Raw genomic sequence first — 19,990 nt, forward strand, 5'->3', positions numbered from 1 at the left:
CTACCTGACAGGCAGAGTAAAGAGAGTGATAACTGATTTGGAGTCATGATTCAAAGGCAAATCCTCTGAAGAGATGCCATTTGGACAACTGTGAACAAAATGAAGGAACCAGTCATGCAAAGATCTATGATAAGAATGTTCCAGGCAAAGGGAACAGAAATGTGGCGATATGAGGAAGGAGCTAGCTTTATGTGTTTGAGGACCAGTAAAAGGCAAATATGGCTGGGGTGCACTAGCTGATGCAGGAGGAGAGAGAAATTCTGGTTCCATTAACTGAGATAAGTAAAAGTACAAGTGAGGCCTTCTGTTTCTCCTTCAGTTCAGTCGCTCAGTCGTGTCCGACTCTGCGACCCCATGAATTGTAGCATGCCAGGCCTCCCTGTCCATCACCAACTCCCGGAGTTCACCCAGACTCACGTCCATCGAGTCAGTGATGCCATCCAGCCATCTCATCCTCTGTCGTCCCCTTCTCCTCCTGCCCCCAATCCAACCCAGCATCAGGGTCTTTCCAATGAGTCAACTCTTTGCATGAGGTGGCCAAAGTATTGGAGTTTCAGCTTTAGCATCATTCCTTCCAAAGAAATCCCAGGACTAATCTTTAGAATGGACTGGTTGGATCTCCTTGCAGTCCAAGGGACTCTCAAGAGTCTTCTCCAACACCACAGTTCAAAAGCATCAATTCTTTAGCTCTCAGCTTTCTTCACAGTCCAAATCTCACATCCATACATGACCACTGGAAAAACCATAGCCTTGACTAGACAGACCTTTGTTGGCAAAGTAATGTCTCTGCTTTTGAATATGCTATCTAGGTTGGTCATAACTTTCCTTCCAAAGAGTAAGCGTCTTTTAATTTCATGGCTGCAGTCACCATCTGCAATGATTTTGGAGCCCCCAAAGATAAAGTCAGACACCGTTTCCACTGTTTCCCCATCTATTTCCCATGAAGTAATGGGACCAGATGCCATGATCTTCGTTTTCTGAATGTTGAGCTTTAAGCCAACTTCTTCACTCTCCTCTTTCACTTTCATCAAGATGCTTTTTAGTTCCTCTTCACTTTCTGCCATAAGGGTGGTATCATCTGCATATATGAGGTTATTGATATTTCGCCTGGCAATCTTGGTTCCAGCTTGTGCTTCTTACAGCCCAGAATTTCTCATGATATACTCTGCATGTACGTTAAATAAGCAGGCTGACAGTATACAGCCTTGATGTACTCCTATTCCTATTTGGAACCAGTCTGTTGTTCCATGTCCAGTTCTAACTGTTGCTTCCTGACCTGCATATAGGTTTCTCAAGAGGCAGATTGGGTGGTCTGGTATTCCCATTTCTTTCAGAATTTTCCACAGTTTATTGTGATCCACACAGTCAAAGGCTTGGCATAGTCAGTAAACCAGAAATAGATGTTTTTCTGGAACTCTCTTGCTTTTTCAATGATCCAGCAGATGTTGGCAATCTAATCTCTGGTTCCTCTGCTTTTTCTAAAACCAGCTTGAACATCTGGAAGTTCACGGTTCACATATTCTCCTTCAGTTCAGTTCAGTCGCTCAGTCGTGTCGGACTCTTTGCGACCCCATGAATCGCAGCACGCCAGGCCTCCCTGTCCATCACCAACTCCCGGAATTCACTCAGACTCACATCCATCGAGTCAGTGATGCCATCCAGCCATCTCATCCTCTGTCGTCCCCTTCTCCTACTGCCCCCAAATCCTTCCAGCATCAGAGTCTTTTCTAATGAGTCAAATTTTTGCATGAGGTGGCCAAAGTACTGGAGTTTCAGCTTTAGCATCATTCCTTCCAAAGAAATCCCAGGGCTGATCTCCTTAAGAATGGACTGGTTGGATCTCCTTGCAGTCCAAGGGACTCTCAAGAGTCTTCACCAACACCACAGTTCAAAAGCATCAATTCTTCAGCGCTCAGCCTTCTTCACAGTCCAACTCTCACATCCATGCATGACCACAGGAAAAACCATAGCCTTGACTAGATGGACCTTTGTTGGCAAAGTAATGTCTCTGCTTTTGAATACGCTATCTAGGTTGGACATAACTTTCCTTCCAAGGAATAAGCATCTTTTAATTTCATGGCTGCAGTCACCATCTGCAGTGATTTTGGAGCCCCCAAAATAAAGTCTGACACTGTTTCACCATCTATTTCCCATGAAGTGATGGGACCGGATGCCATGTTCTTCGTTTTCTGACTGTTAAACTTTAAGCCAACTTTCTCACTCTCCACTTTCACTTGCATCAAGAGGATTTTTAGTTTCTCTTCACCTTCTGTATTCTCCTTAGGGGACATCAAAAGTTCAGCTTCAACTATGCTAAATTGGAGGAGCTTATTTGACATTCAAATGGAGATTTCAAATAGACATTGTCCATTTAAGTCTGGAGTTCTGCAAGAATGTTGGGACTAGAAATATGAATTTAGGAGGCATCTAGCTTTTGATGGCATGCAACTCCAGGTGACCAATATAGTCATCAAGGGAGGCAGATAGAGGAGACAGAGAAGAGAAGAGGTCTAAGAACAATGCTGAGACATACTAACATCAGAGGGGTAAAAGGGAAGGAAACATTAAGGAGTTTTCACATTGTAAGGATTGATATCTCATAGTGCTGGTGAACACTTAAATCTCACAGTACATCAGAAAACTGTTTTACCTAACGTCTAAACTTGAATTATCAGGGACAGAGGGAAAGAATTCTCTGTAACTTCTAGTTAAAACTACTGTAGAAGGAAGAAAACTTTCCAAAGCAGATGAGGTGAAAGTCAAAAGGTCATGTGTAATCGGAAACAACCCTAGCTCCTCATCTCCCCAAAATTAAAGATTTAGACCAGACATATCATATGCCATGGTTAGAAATTAAAAAAAAAATTGAAATATATTGAATACATAAGAATGTTTAAATTAATGAGAGCAGCATATTCTTTTTATTTATTAATTTTAATTTAGCCATTTTTAATGAATGTGTGTTTTTCTGTAATACCAAAGTAAAAAAAATATTCTTTTAAGCCATTGTAATAGATAGAATTCTAAATCCTATTTAAAGCATCTCTTCTGATGTTCACAGCAGGCAAAAAGCAGTTGACCTCCTCCTTTTTCAGCATAATGTCTTAACCAGGCTTTTTCTTTTTTACCTTGGGTATACTAAACATTAGAAATGCTCCAAGCAAATTGTCTAAAGAAACATCTCCCTTTTAAAGTGTCCTTTGATAAGGTAGTTTTAAAAACAGGAAAGAGCTCATTTGAAAAATATAAAAGAAACCCTGTCATTACATCAGACAGAGTTATTTCCTTACCACTGAATTTGCCCTTCACTTATCAAAGAGTTGTTTACAAGGGTTGAGAAGGCTGACATATCTCTCTGTTCTTTAATTCTTTGTTTATGAACTGGAGTAATCAAACAAGAATGTACTTAGCATGGGGAGGGGTAAACAACCGTTGCTTTGTTATCATAGTTTAAAAAATTACAGAATTTCTCAGGAGATTTGTATCATTGTTTGATACAAAGCATTTTCCCTTTAATTAAGAAATATTCATTTTCAGAGATTTAGTAAACACATTTTAATTATTTCCCTGGTAGTGTCTGAAAGCAAATGAGCTAGAAAGGTAATGCAAAATTCTCCTACTCACCTTGAATTCATTTGAGATTTTTAAGTTCAAATATCTTTTAGCCCAAGGGCTTCCCTCATAGCTCAGTTAGTAAAGAATCCACCTGAGATGCAGGAGACCCCAGTTCAATTCATGGGTCAGGAAGATCTGCTGGAGAAGGGATAGGCTACCCACTCCAGTATTCTTGTGCTTCCCTTGTGGCTCAGCTGGTAAAGAATCCTCTTGCAATGTGGGAGACCTGGGTTCGAACATCCCGGGGTTGGGAAGATCCTGTGGAGAGGGGAAAGGCTACCCGCTCCAGTAGTCTGACCTGGAGAATTCCATGGACTATGCAGTCCATGGGGTCACAAAGAGTCGGACATGATTAAGCGACTTTCACTTTTACTTTCATCTTTTAGCCCACATTGTTTACACTAGCTGGTGAAGCCTTGTTTTTATTTTGTGCATTTGTGGCCACTATCTTCTTAGCAACTAAAGCTGATGCTACTTCATCTTCTATAGAGATGACAGATTTGAAACATAGCTGCCTTTAGAGACACAAGGGAGGAGGTCCAGTTAAAATGAGACTTATCTTCATTTTTGAGGATGGTCAATCTATTTGAGATTTTCTCAGGATCCCTGAAAACACCATCTATATTTTAGCATTTAACTCCATGAAACCCATAGAAATTAACAAACTACAAACTAACTGTAGGAGTCCCTCAAAATTTATGGTGATATATTTGAAATACTGTAGGAATTTCACAGATTGCAACACTTTTTATTCCCAGGAGAATTCCATTCGTGTATTTGCTCTGTAACATTTCCTTCTATATAAATGTTCAAAGACCAAAGTAAGCATTATTAATGTTAGAAAGGACAACACAGACAAAAAAAAAAAATGCCATACACAGATCTTATCTGATACCCTATCTGCTTCTACAGGGCTGAAGACTGAAAATTTGTGACCCCCCACACAAACGTTGAGATCCTAACCTCAACTGATGACAAGAGGCGGGGCCTTTGATAGTTGATTAGGTTGAGGACAGAGCTCTTTTGAAGGATCCCTTTCAGTTGGTAAAGAATTTGCCTGCAATGCAGGAGACCAGGGTTCCATCCTTGGGTTAGGAAGGTCCCATGGAGAAAGGAAAGACTACCCATTCCAGTATTCTGGCCTGGAGAATTCCACGTGTTGCAGAGTCTGACATGACTAACTTTCATTTTCTAAAAGAAACCCTAGAAAGTTCCCCCCACACCCTTGCTTCTTTAGGTAAGGACACAACAAAAATATGATCTCTGTAAGCCAGGAAGTGGGCTCTCACCAGACATCACGTTTCCAGTGTCTTGATCTTGAATTTCCCAGTCTCCAGAAATGTGAGAAATAGATTTCTGTTGTTTATAAGTCACCCAGTCTGTGGCATTCTAGTTTGGTAACCCAAACAGACTAAAAGACACAGTTAACAAATGAATGTCAGTGTGTGTGTGTGTGTGTGTGTGTGTTTAGTCATTAAGTTGTGTCAGATTCTTTACAACTTGATGAAATGTAGCCCACCAGGCTTCTCTGTCCATTGGATTTCCCAGGCAAGAGTACTGGATTGTCATTTTCTTCTTCAGGGGATCTTCCTGACCCAGGGATTGAACCTGCATGTCCCTATTGCAGATGGGTTCTTTACTCCTGAGCCACCAGGGAAACCCACAATATCTGTCTCAATTTTGTTTTTATAGTGGAGCATTTTGTTACTGAAGATGATGCTTACTGTAGTGAATCAGCTCAAAATCTCAATGGATCAATAAAATAGAGGTTTCTTCCTTTCTCACATAAAATCCAGATTAAGTGTTCTTGATTGTTGGACAGCTTTCCACATTTCCAAGCTCCTTCCATTTTGTGACTCTGTCCTCTTCCAGAGCCGTGGATTCCTCCTTGATAAGTAAGGAGAAGGTGAAGAAGGCTCATTTCTTTATCAGTTTGGCTGGCAAGTGTTTCATATTTCTTCTGCAGACACCATCAGCAAGGCTCAGCCCCAGGGTTCCAGTGACAAGCAAAGAGGCCTGAGAACTGCAGTTCATTGTTTGGCAGGTGTTCCCAGTAACAACTCTGGACAATGGAAGGAAACCTTTTATTGTCCTTCAGATTTATATCTATCAAACATCCTTGACAAATGCTGAAGTGATGGTTTTTAATTTAAAACAAATTTGTTAGGTCTTTATCAAACTTGAAGAATTTTAAAAAATGTGTAAGAATCTGACAAGGAGAGCTTCCAGGTGAGAATTTATTTTTTAAGGGATTTTTTACTTTAGAAAGAGTCTTTACTTTTTGTCTTTCTTTATTTCTAGGAGAGTATTTAATTTTAAAATTAGTGAAGCATTGATTTCCAAATGGTTTACTCATACAAATGTTCAGCAGGAGGCCAATGTCGAATGAATCAAGAGACAGTGTCTTGTAAATTGTGATTTCCATTGAATGGGGGTGGGGTAGGTGTTTTTTCCTCAGACATATATTCTCAGCTTTTGTTTGAAATATTGCCTTTAGGGATTTACTCCATTGATCTTGAAACTTTTCAAGAACCATACAAAAAAATACAATTAAAATGAAAGTGAAAGTTAGTCAGTTGACTCTTTGTGAGTCCATGGGCTATACAGTCCATGGAATTCTCCAGGCCAGAATCCTGGAGTGGGTAGTCTTTCCCTTCTCCAGGGCATCTTCCCAACCCAGGGATAGAACCCAGATTTCCCACATTGCTGGTGGATTCTTTACCAGCTGAGCCATGAGGGAAGCCCAAAAATATTGGAGTGGGTAGCCTATCCCTTCTCCAGCGGATCTTCCCAACCCAGGAATCAAACTGGGGTCTCCTGCATTGCAGGCAGATTCTTTACCAACTGAGCTATGAGAGAAGCCAATTAAAATAGTCTTGAATTATAAATACTAGTATTTATACCTCTTGGCATTTTGGCTAAATCGAGTGCAGTATGATCTTCCCAGGTGGCACAGTGGTAGGGAATCAGCCTACCAATGTAGGTATGCAAGAGACCCAGGTTTGATCCTTGGGTTGGGAAGACCCCTGGTGTAGGAAATGGCAGCCCCCTCTAGGATTCTTGCCTGAAAAATTCCATGAACAGAGGAGCCTGGTGGACTACAGTCCATGGGGTCACAAAGAATCAGACATGACTGAGAACACACACATTATAAATACTAGTATCATTTAAAATTTAGCCTCAGAAAAGATTCTTGTGATCATGGGACTCAGTATAGAACCTTGAGGAAGGAGAGAATCCAAAGGACTGAGTTAGATGGGAGATGGAAGGATGATGCCAGTGAAGATTTTTATTTATTTTCTAGTTATGTCAAGTGCCAGCTCTGGGTGGGGATGCTGGTTTCGGATACAGTGAATAAGCATCCGTGAATAAAGAAAAGTCATTACTTAATTAACTCAAAATATATTTTCTAGGTGCCTATTTGCTAGGAATTCTGTGAGATGCTAGAGTAATGAAGAGGATGGTAGTTTCAGTTTTTGTGGAGTTTAGAGTCTATTGTAATTAAAATTGAATTAGTTATAGTGGCAAATTGAATCAATAATAATGATAAATAGTAATGAAATCTGGTCAATAATTTGATAGTTTCAGTTTCATTTGAAATAATTTGACTTCCAGTAATATATTTTAATTTTAATTTGTGTGTAATATTTCTACATTACAAATTGATATATTTACAGGTATCTAGCTATAGGCTCAGAGAAGGCAATGGCAACCCACTCCAGTACTCTTGCCTGGAAAATCCCATAGACAGAGGGGCTTGGTAGGCTGTAGTCCATGGGATTGCTAGGAGTCAGACACAACTGAGCGACTTCACTTTCACTTTTCACTTTCATGCATTGGAGGAGGAAATGGCAACCCACTCCAATATTCTTGCCTGGAGAATCCCAGGGAAGGGGGAGCCTGGTGGGCTGCCATCTATGGGGTCGCACAGAGTTGGACATGACTGAAGCGACTTAGCAGCAGCAGGAGCAGCAGTTATAGGCTAAAAGACAGCATAGTGTTATTCTTACAGTCCAGAGTGGTATCTGGTATATAACAGAAATTCAATCAATGATATTGGATGAATGAATAAATAAAAACAATTCTGGGTAAAAAATTAGGACACTCCTAATTTTAGGAGTCTGTTTGTCTGCCAATGACTTCCAGTGTGACACCATAAATGACTCGCTGTTTCAGTTTCCAAATCCATAAAATGAGATGAAAATATCCACCTTACCATCTATACAAGGCAGTTCCTTGTATAGAAACAAGATAGCAGATAGGTAAGACTCGGGAATATTGCAATAGTCAATAAACCCAAAATGGAGCATATTTTTATTTGACTAAGATATTTCCACATTCTCTTTTAGAATAATCTTTCTGATTGTCACTTTTTTTTTTTTTTACTTTACAATATTATATTGGTTTTGCCATACATTGACATGAATCTGCCATGGGTGTACATGTGTTCCCCATCCTGAACCCCTCTCCCACCTGACTGTCACATTTTTTAGTGAAATAAAAATAATTTTATTTTAGAAAATTGAATTGTATTATCAAGAAGCAAGTATATTTTCTGAAATCTTAGAACCTGGTGTCTCTTAGAAATGTAGCCTAATAAGAGTAACTTGGAGCCCTGCAAAAAATATCAAGGAAGTGGTACCCCTTTCTTGATTCTTTCCATTCCTGGAGATACGCTTCCCAAGATAAATCCTCAGCCCATCCTTTTTCAACCTGGATTGCATAAGAGAAAGAAGTGTTATTTGAAGGCAATCTAACAACAGACTAAGAGGGAGGAGGTGCACACGCACACATTTGAGATGAAGATGAAAGAGGCATGTTTTATTCAAAGTTCAACATCCATTTATTTTGAGGATAGAGATGTCTGTGTTGTGACTCATGCATGCTGAGAAAAAATGCCAAGTGTCTAGATAACTAATGTTAGTAAGGAAAGATTCACCAAGAGGGGGCAGAAGCTCATGAAATGCTAATCTTTGAATAGAAGAGTGGGAATCAATTTTATATTTTGATCTTTTTGGAACATTTCAAAGGACTTAATATTTTGGTACAAAAAGAGAAATTTATACATTCTGAGAATAATGATAAGCACTTCTCTCTACTACAATTCATCTCTGAGGCTTTTTTTTTCTTTCTTACTGCTTCAGCTTTCCCATTTTTCTTTTGTCTTTATGCCGTTCCTCATCTTCCCTCTAAACTTTCAGACTAAATATTATATTCATTTACCTTTTAGGCTTTCAGACTAAACATTCTATTCCTTTACCTTTAAAGGAATTTTGATTGTTAATGTGTTCCTTTTATGCTAAGTGTTGGAAAACCATAAAATTTAAGCTAGAATTACAATACTTCCTTCATAATCCCTCCTTTAACAAATAATATTTGGGAGCATTAAAATGCTATAAAGAGACAGTACATTTTCTCCAATCTGACTGTATGATGAGTGGTATATCCTGAAAGTGAACAGAGAGTTATTTTATAAAATGTAAAGAACAAATACTAGGGCTTAGATACCAACTGCACACTAACAAGAGACACAAGGCAGTTTAGCTGGATGGCGGTGGGTCAAATTAATCCCTGCAAAATGACAAGGGCAAACACCGGGGATCTCTATTATGAAATGCCTTGGAGTAAAGGCTTAGCAAGAAGTCAGCCTTGCATAAGCATAAAAGCCAAACTCTTTTAGAAACTAAATTGCTGGAGATGATTTATTTTGATACAAAATAGTTTATTTATTTTTTTTATTTTAGACCTTTTTCTTAAATAGAAATATTGATTTGCCGATAGGACATATATATATAGTTTTATATCCAGATAACAATGATTTCAAAAGGAAAGGTGAATGGGACACAAAAGGAGCAATCACAGACTACAGGCATAGAATAATTTCGATAACATTTGCATTTGAGTGTAAATATTGAGTTAAAACCATAGCCTCCTTCAACTTGTAATTCAAATGCAAAAAAACAACTTGACTTCATCAAGCAAGGTAAATTCACACTTTACTTGGAGATTTCTAAGGTATTTACAGGAAGTCAAGGAGAAGACATAAAGTGAAGAAAAAATGTATCTGACTAATAACTAAAAAAGACTATTGTTAAAGTGAAGAAAAAATGTATCTGATTAAAACTAAAAAAGCTATTGTTGATTCAAGGAATATTATTGAGTGGAATCTGTCAACATCTTAAATATGTCTTGATGTTAAAGGCAATGCTGTTGAATGGTTACAGGGGAAATGTTGGCTCTGTAATAATAAATCTCCATATAGCACAGAAATAAGTGGGTTTAATGTTTGCATTAGCCAGTCTTGATAGAGACTATCCATATGTAAATTCATGTATTGTGTAATTTGCATGTTTTCAGTGTGGTAAATGTAGCTACAGAGAATCCATGCTTTAAAAAAAATAACCATGCCTCTTGCTCTTTTAAATTACTCTGCTGCATTTTTAAGAGTTTTAAAAATGGTTACTTGGTGTGCATAGAGCAGCAACTGCTGTTCATTCTGTCTTTGCCTCTACTTTAGCAAAGGATATTTTGAAAAGGAATACGTTAGGAATACATCAAAATATGTAATGCAATGGAAATAAGTTTCCCTTTTCTTTTTTGAAACTTTCATTCCAAAGATTTCATCTGCCTAGCAGAAGATAATGTGTCTCACAAAATCTTCATGGCCACCTATCACTGTGGCCATATTCTTAGCTCCATCTTAGCAATTGGCATGGGTCAGAAAATATGATATAAATTAAAAAAAAACAGGTTATCCTGTATTGGAATAACACAAGGGTTTTGTCTGAAAATAAACATAGTTGAACTATTTGTAAAAATGTGGTACAGCTGAGCTGATTAGGAAAAGCACCTCTTTTAGACTGCTTTTCCCTTTTTCAACTCTTTTGTCTCTGTCATGATAATCGAGAAAGGCTATTTCAACTAGTAAAAATAGCAATTTGGATCTCAAATATGAACTGGTGGGCTTCTTTCAGAAGTTTGAAAGTTCAAAATTTTGAGTGGACTATCTTCCAAATTGCAGAATTTGAGATTAATCAATGACCATAAAGCTGAACACCAAAGGACTGTTGAGAATTTTGAAACACAAGCTGAATATACAATCATTTGAAATCACTAACATCCAAATTCGTTTTTGAAGCAAGGCAAAAAGTGCTTTGGGCATTTTGCATTTCTTTTTCTGCTAGTCTTTTATTTTAAATATTTAAATATTTAAAATATACCTAAATTATTTTTGACATATTCAAAGCACATGTATACATTTAAAATACATGTAACATGTGCATGCTAAGTCACTTCAGTCACGTCTGACTCTTGTGACCCAAAGGATAGTAGCCTGCCAGGCTCCTCTGTCCATGGGATTCTTTAGGCAAGAATACTGGAGTGGGTTGCCATGTTCTCCTCCAGGGGATCTTCCCTACCCAGGGGTTGAACCTGTGTCTCTTATGTCTCCTGCATTGGCAGGCAGGTTTTTAAACTAGTGCCTCCTGAGAAGCCCATATGATAGCAAAAAATATAATAAACATTGGTGAAGCCATTATGCAACCTAAGAACTTAAATGTTAATGTGAGTTTCATCTATTTGTGTACACTTGATTATTCCATGCTTTCCACTGGACAAAACTACTTTGAAGCATTTTAGTAGTGCTAGTAGTTTCTACACTAGTATATAAAGCTATATATGTCATTATTTTGACATATGTATGTAAACCAGAGGCAATATATGATCCAAATGTTCTTGTGTTGAAATTTATAAAAATAGTTCTCTGTTTTATGTAGTCTTATATCTATTCAGCGTTATAAGGTGCGTCCATATTTTTGTAAATAGCTGTGTTCCATACATCTGCACTGCTTTGTAATATTGATTCAGTAAAAATAAAACATCATTTATTTATCTATTCCTTGGTCAAAGGACGTTTGTGTCGCTTCCAGCATTTTATTATTATTAGTGTTACAGTCATGAATACTTTGCATGTGTCTTCTTGCATACTTCTGTAATAATTTTTACATAAAATTTTAGATTTTACTCTAATATCTGTTCATAAGAGTAGAATGATTGCTTAGTAGGGAGTGTAGATGTTTGTTTAACTTTACAAGATAATGTCAACATGTTTTCTGAAATAAATCCAAAATTGCAATCCACCAGATTGTCTGAGTTCTTGCTGATCTACATCCTTCCTGTCATATTTCTTAAATTTTTGGCACTCTAATGGGTATGGGCAATAATTACAAATAATTAGATTAATTAATTAATAATCCCTATCTCACTGTGATAAAGTTGCATTTCATTCATTGCATAATTGGACAAATATTTGACCTATGTGCTAGGTATCAATTGCCTGTGCTGTGGATCTGGCAATAAACAAAACAGAAGAAACACATCCCTGCCCTCACGAAGGTTAAGTTCTAACTGAGCAGAGACTGAACATGAACGCAATAAAAAAGTGAATTATGTGGTACATAAGGAGTGACAGAGGATGAGACGGTTGGATGGCATCATTAACTCAATGTACATGAGTTTGAGAAAACTCCAGGAGATAATGAAGGACAGGGAAGCCTGATGTGCTGCAGTCCATGGGGTCACAAAGAGTCAGACGCTACTGAGCAACTGAACAAGAGGGTAACAATTACCATTGAGAAAAATAAAGTGAGATGGGGAATCTGGAGGTAGAAGGCCAGCTGCAATTTTAAGTAAGGTAACTAGGGTTGATGTTTTTGAAAGAGAATTTCAGCAAGGACTTGACATAGGTGAGGGTTTTAGTGATGCAGAAGGAACAGCCAGAGCAGGAAGGATCCTGGGATGTGTTGTAAGCATAGCCCGGAGGCCATGACATGAGGAGCAAGTTGAATGAAGGGAGAGTGATAGAGTGAATGAAGGACCCAGATCACCATGTATCTCATCAGTGATTTTAGGGATTTTAGCACATATATGGGGAAATGCGAATCTACTGAAGATTTTGAGCACAGGACTTACATGTTCTGAGGTCATGGGTAGAAGTATGGAGACCAATAAGGAGAGGATGAGAAAAATGAGGAAAGAGGATGGGGTTTTGGACTAGGTTGATATAAGTGGAGGTGGTAGAAATTGAGGAGAGTATACACTTTTAGAACACTGGATAATTTTATCCTTAAACATGGGCAATCTCTCTTTAGATCTTTTCCAGGCAAGAATTCTTGGAGTCGGTTGCCACTTTCCCCTTCAAGGGATCTTCCCAACCCAAAGGTTGAATCCATGTCTCTCGAGTCTCCTGCACTGCAGTCAGATTGTTTAACATTGTGCCACCTGGGACTTTTTGGTGCATATCTTTTATCAGGTCAAGAAGTTCCTTCTCTGCTTAGTTTCCTGTTTGCTCTTTATATGAAGATAGGTGGGTATTTTATAAAATTTCCAAATCTCTTAGGTGTCCTTGTGCTCTTTCCCCTTAATATAATAGATTTATTATTAAAGAGTTTAATAGGCCTTTTAATGTTAAAGCTTATTTGTATTCCTAAGATAAGTTCAACTTGGCCATGGTGTACATTTTTATGTTGGTTTGGATTCAGTTTGTATATCTAGTGTTTGAATTTTTGCTTCTATATTCATAAATGAGATAAAGGTATAATTTCCCTTGCTAAAACTATCCTTTTCTAGTTAATGATGCCAGTATATTCTAGTTTTTGGCTGTCAAATCCACTACAGAATTTGTCCATTTGTCCACATTAAACTGGTGAACAATATTTTAGGACATTACTCCAGTGGATTTTGTACATATTAACACAATTTAAAAATTTTATGTCTGGATCACTGGTTTTTTCAGGGTAACAAATACTCGATTAAGCTAATGAAATCAAGACTTGGTCAACATATACTATGTCCATTGTGCTTTTGTAATTCACAGAGGGCTATTAACTTATGTGTATAGATAAACAATACACAAATGATTATTTTGCAGGGCTGAAGGTGTTGCAAAATGAGTGTTATAGGAATGCAGCGTTTGAACATATAAGTCAGAATCATTATGTGAAGTGTCTACTATTTCATTGGATATTTTGGTTTGTTTGAATTTTTCTTTTTTGCAAAATGTTGTGTATGTTTATCAGTTCCCAGGTCTCCACCCTAGCCATGTGGGCTCTTGTCATGTGTGCCTGCTGTATCTAATCAACACCTTCGGGTTCACAGAGTCTTATAAATAGTGACTTGACCCGAAGATCAGAGATCTTTTTAAGCAGTAAGGTTCTTTAAATTGTTATCATTTCTAGCTTTCATCAGACCATAAAAGTTGTCAAATAAATATGAATGATTAGGCCTGAAAACTTTAACAACTTAGAAGAAAAATTAAACTACCAACTTCATAGTATTAAGAAGTTGTTTACACTGATTAATTCTTTTCTTCACTGTATTATGGTGTTAAAACATTTACTTTCCAAAATAGCACTGGGCTTGAAAACTCCAAAGGCATTGTGTTTCTTTGACAGATTGATGACTTTCCTGTGTAGAATTAGCAGATAAAAATACAAGATATAATATTTGGGACATATACTCCTACATTTGTTGTTTATTCAAATGTTATTTTTCCAAGTTTTCAGTTTATCTAAATTTATCTGGGTGTTTGTATTGAATACCCACTCCAGTATTCTTGCCTGGAGAATTCCGTGGACAGAGGAGCCTGGTGGACTGCAGTCCACAGGGTTGCAAAGAGGTGGACATGACTGAGCGACTAACACACACACACTTGCTAAATCCAGTAAACTTTTTCCTAGGGGGATTAAAAACAAAGACAAGTTTGTTTCTGTGCATTTTTGTATATTTAAATAGAATTCTAGACAGTTTTTGGTATATGGTATATTTGCTACTTTTGAATTAGGAATATTTGAGACCATAAAAACAAATAAGAGAAAGAGGAGTTGCTGGATCCTCTCCTAACAATGACTGAAAAGTAAAGACTACTTTCTAGTCTGGGTCCAAATTCACTTTGAGCAAATAGTTCAAGAGGATTGTGACCTTAACTGATATACTAGAGATAAATACATGCGAAAGAACAGGATAAACTCTACAACACAGCTCTACCTTGGAAAACAGACTCAGGAGTCCAAAAACCAGAAAACAGTTTGGTTAAAAGTAGATGAAATAACTGGTATTTTCAACTGATCCTTATAGACACCCAACAAGACTCAATGCCTTCAACTGCACATTCTATGATCTGATAAGAATTCCTGGAATATTTCAAAGACGAAGTATGATAAATACTCATTCTGCTGATAAACCCTCAGTTTCTGAGAAGTTCATCTTCCAAGCAGAATAAAAAAATAATTTCCATTTCCATGAACAAATCTGCAATTATGTTGAAAAGAACAGTTCCAAAGAACTTTAAAACTACCTTGGGAATTTGCATGAAACCAAACAGAAAAGTCATGTAATGACTGAAGTGGCTTTGTGGGCTGAATATGCAAATAATCTTGTACAGTTAATTATTTCAGGTAATATTATAATTCAAGCAGAGAGGAAGGACACTTTACTACATGCAGTGAAAAAAAGATTTTTCTCTATATTTAGTAAAAGCCAGCCACCTCCAAATATGACTCCCTCACTTTGAGTTTAACTCTCATTTACAAAAATCAAAGCAAAAAAAAAAATAAAACAAAAGCAATATGCAAAAATTATCAATATTAAATTTCCCAGTTGAATGTATATTCATGTTAATTTCTAGAAGAATATTTAAGACATATCATTATACTGATTTTAATATTTTCTGTAATAATGTACCTTTAATTAGAAGACTGTTTTAAGAAAGTTGAATTCCAGTCCCATATCAACAATTACTCATGTTAGTAGATGATGAAATTACTGTATTTTGAGTAGAAGAATATTCTTAAGCCTTATAGTATTAATGTTATATTAACAGTAGTGCATTCTTTCCAATGAAAGCAGATGTGTCACTACCCAAACTTATTAATGTATTTTGGAAATTAATTTAAATTCAATCTATTTCCTATCTAAAATATATATATATATATTTATTTAATTACTTTTTTGATATTTTTCTTATATTTTATGATGATTTTTCCCTGCCTTCAATGATTTGATATGTGAATACAGTAAAATAATTTAGGTCAAACTACCTGCTAATTTAGGGTTTATAGTATCACGGATTGTGGAAGACTTAATTTGCAGTTAAATAACACTCCTTCTATATTAATTTAGATTGTTATCTCTCTATTAAACACCCCTCTTACTCAGAATAAACTTATTTGTAAAAAGTATTACTGAACAGAAAGAGTTTATTTTATCTTTTGATTCTAGCAGTGGCCAAGTCAATTTCCAGTGCAAAAAAAAAAAAGTTTGAGTCTGGGAGTGTTTTTTGGTGCATACCTCTAAATAAGGGATGGAAAGAAAATTTTAATCAGATATTTGACTTTCCAGAGTGGAGGTCTAAAGATATCTCTTTAGTCTAGGAATTGATTATGAATGATTTATCTGACATTTAATAAATTCTAGGTGCTATGCTATGTAGTGCCCCACATAGTCCGTGGCTTCAGGAATTTCCATTTATTTGAAAAACAAGATACGGGCTCCTGGTCAACAAGTCAGATGTACAATGAACTGCACTAAACTGAGATGTAGTAAAACTATGTCTCTCCCTGCAGTATCACAAATTACATGTAAATCCAATTCTGGAAGTTTACACTTTCCATATTGTGACTACATCCACTTCAAGATGTACTGCCCATTGTTCCCTGCACAAAGATTCCACAATAGTGATGGGGCTATTTGTGATGAGTTACAAGTAGTGCTCATTTGTTGAATTTTTGTCATGTGTCAAGCATTTTACATGTTTCAGTTCAGTTCAGTTCAGTTCAGTTGCTCAGTAGTGTCTGACTCTTTGCGACCCCATGAATTGCAGCACACTGGGCCTCCCTGTCCATCACCAACTCCCGGAGTTCACTCAAACTCATGTCCATCAAGTCAGTGATGCCATCCAGCCATCTCATCCTTTATTGTCCCCTTCTCCTCCTATCCCCAATCCCTCCCAGCATCAGAGTCTTTTCCAATGAGTCAACTCTTCACATGAGGTGGCCAAAGTATTGGAGGTCCAGCTTGAGCATCATTCCTTCCAAAGAACACCCAGGACTGATCTCCTTTAGGATGGACTGGTTGGATCTCCTTGCAGTCCAAGGGACTCTCAAGAGTCTTCTCCAATACCACAGTTCAAAAGCATCGATTCTTCAGCGCTCAGCTTTCTTCACAGTCCAACTCTCACATCCATACATGACCACAGGAAAAACCATAGCCTTGACTAGACAGACCCTTGTTGGCAAAGTAATGTCTCTGCTTTTCAATATGCTATCTAGGTTGGTCATAACTTTCCTTCCAGGAGTAAGCGTCTTTTAATTTCATGGCTGCAGTCACCAAGTGAAGTGATTTTGGAGCCCCCCAAAATAAAGTCTGACACTGTTTCCACTGTTTCCCCATCTATTTCCCATGAAGTGATGGGACCAGATGCCATGATCTTAGTTTTCTGAATGTTGAACTTTAAGCCAACTTTTTCACTCTCCACTTTCACTTTCATCAAGAGGCTTTTTAGTTCCTTTTCACTTTCTGCCATAAGGGTGGTGTTATCTGCATATCTGAGGTTATTGATACATGTTTGGAATCATTTAATTTTTCCAATAGTTCTGTGAGGTAGTTACCATTGTTATTCTCATTTTATAATTAGGAAAAAAGAAAGAAAAAAGCAAGACTTAAAGATGTTAGACAGCTTGCCCAAGGTCACAGAACTAGAGATAGGCCACTATGAGGATTGGTACCTCAGATGGCTGGTCCCAGAGCCTGAAGTTTAAATCACCATATTTTGCCTCCTTCTTGCCTGCTATGTGTTAGTTGTCTTCTGACCTTCTGTCCTTGTTCCTGTGATGCTTCTTCCTTTCATCATCAAAACTGTTCTCTTTATTAGATTCCTACTCATCTTTTAAGGTTGATCTCAAAAGTCACCTTTTCTTATTACACACACAGTAGCTCCAAAAACCTAAGATCATGGCATCTGGTTTCATCATCTCATGGCAAGTAGATGGGGAAAAAGTGGAAACAGTGACAGATTTTAATTTCTTGGGCTCCAAAGTCACTGCAGACAATGACTGCAGCCATGAAATTAAAAGACATTTGTTCCTTGGAAGAAAAGCTGTGACAAAACTAGATAGCCTATTCAAAAACAGAGACATCGCTTTGCTGACAAAGGTCCATGTAGTAAAAGCTATCATTATTCTGGTAGTCATGTATGAATCAGAGAAGGCAATGGCACCCCACTCTAGTACTCTTGGCTGGAAAATCCCATGGATGGAGGAGCCTGGTAGGCTGCAGTCCATGGGGTGGCTGAGAGTCGGGCATGACTGAGTGACTTCACTTTCACTTTTCACTTTCATGCATTGGAGAAGGAAATGGCAACCCACTCCAGTGTTCTTGCCTGGAGAATCCCAGGGACGGGGGAGCCTGGTGGGCTGTCGTCTATGGGGTCACACAGAGTCGGACATGACTGAAGTGACTTAGCAGCAGCATGTATGAATATGAGAGTGGATCATAAACAGGGCTGAAAGCTGAAGAATTGATGATTTTGAATTGTGGTGATGGAGAAGACTCTTGAGAGTCCCTTGGACTGCAAGGAGATAAAACCAGTCAATTCTAAAGGAAATTAACCTTGAATATTCATTGGAAGGACTGATACTGAAGCTGAAGCTCCAATACTTTGGTCACCTGATGCTTAGAGCTGACTCATTGGAAAACACCTTGAGGTCAACAAAGATTGAGAGCAGGAGGATAAGGGGATGATAGAGGATGAGATGTTTGGATGGCATCACTGACTCAACGAACATGGGTTTAAGCAAACTCCAGGAGATAGTAAAGAACAGGGAAGCCTGGCATCCTGCAGTTCATGGGGTTGAAAAGAGTGGAACACGGCTTCGTGACTGAATAGCATTAACAACACATAGTTGTTTATTGTTCTGAACTACTCTGTAACCAGTTTATTTAACTCTTTTCAGCTGTTTGTTAAATCCCACCTTACACTATTGGAAACTTTGTGCTCATTTGCATTATGAGGTTATACACTCCTTGACTTTGTCTTAATTCATTCATTTATTCACTCACCTCTCTGTCATTGTGCTAATCTCTGCACAACATAGAAAAAGACAGAGTTCTTGACTCTGAGAAACCTTTTAGAGTAGGAAATAATTGCAACAAACAATTATAATCCAGGAGGGTCAGTGCAATGACATAGAAGCAAACACTGCAAAACTAAAAGTGACCTGAATCTAAGTCGGTGATTGGGGAGGTGGGAGACAGGAAAATATTTTAGGAATTGTTGATGCTGAGCTGAGGTTTTAGTGTTTAAACTTCATTAACTGGTGAGGAAATGAATGTTATAGACCACAGACTTACCAAACCATGTTCTTGCACATAGTAGATACTTAACGAACACTGGTAGATTTTAATCAGATTAAAATTGCTGCATACTTTTTCCTGTGTGGGCAGACATAGTGAGAACAGCTTTGAAGCCATTGATTAAAAAAGACTTTATAGAAATGAGAAGTTTCAGCTTTCTGTGAAGTTCCCTGTCAAACAATCTCATAACTGCATATCACAGTTAATAGTCTGGCAAATATAATGGGCTTTATAGTCTTTATTTTTTAAAAGCTCTCTATTTTTTTAGAGATTGCTAGATAAATATGTGGCAGCACTCCATGCAGTGTGCACAGAACAGAACATTCAAGGATAAATCCTACCAAGCTGAGGGGATAAAAGAATTAAAAAAAAAAATCAACTTGCATTTCAGGTGGTTCATCTGGACAAATAGAGAATAGAAATGGCCTTTATTTAACCCATTCCATAATTCAAGTTAGTGGAGAACAGTAGTCCCCAGGCAGAAAATTCTCTTATTTATTTTTAAGAACAATTTTTTATGCTAGTGGTCTATTTCTACCACCTAATGAAAGCTGAAGATCAATTCTTCCCTGGTGAATGCGGAGTTGGCTAAATGTAGCTTCATCACAGGTGTCACACGCGTCACCTGTGGAATTATACAGAATAGAAAAAACAGAAGTCAGAGTTGGCCCTGGTGTTTTAATATATACACATTATATATATATATAAAATATGAGAGTTATGCTCCCTATGATCTTTGTACTAGGAAAAGCATGATAGATATTTCCAGTTTAAAAGTACTTACACACATTTCTATAATATTGTGGAAAACTGAGTGTCTATAATAGTGAATATATGCATAAAATGTTTACTTGGGATTTATTTAAATAGCTTCTCCTTAACATAGTATTAAAGAAAAAGAACAGTATTTTCCATGGCATATGCCCACATTTGTGCTTTAATCATAACAGCCTCATTTTCCAAAGGT

Source organism: Bos grunniens, chromosome 3, assembly GCF_055505025.1.
Source record: "Bos grunniens cultivar Pamir isolate PY7600 chromosome 3, Bosgru_T2T1.0, whole genome shotgun sequence".
NCBI classification, from domain to species: Eukaryota; Metazoa; Chordata; class Mammalia; order Artiodactyla; family Bovidae; genus Bos; species Bos grunniens.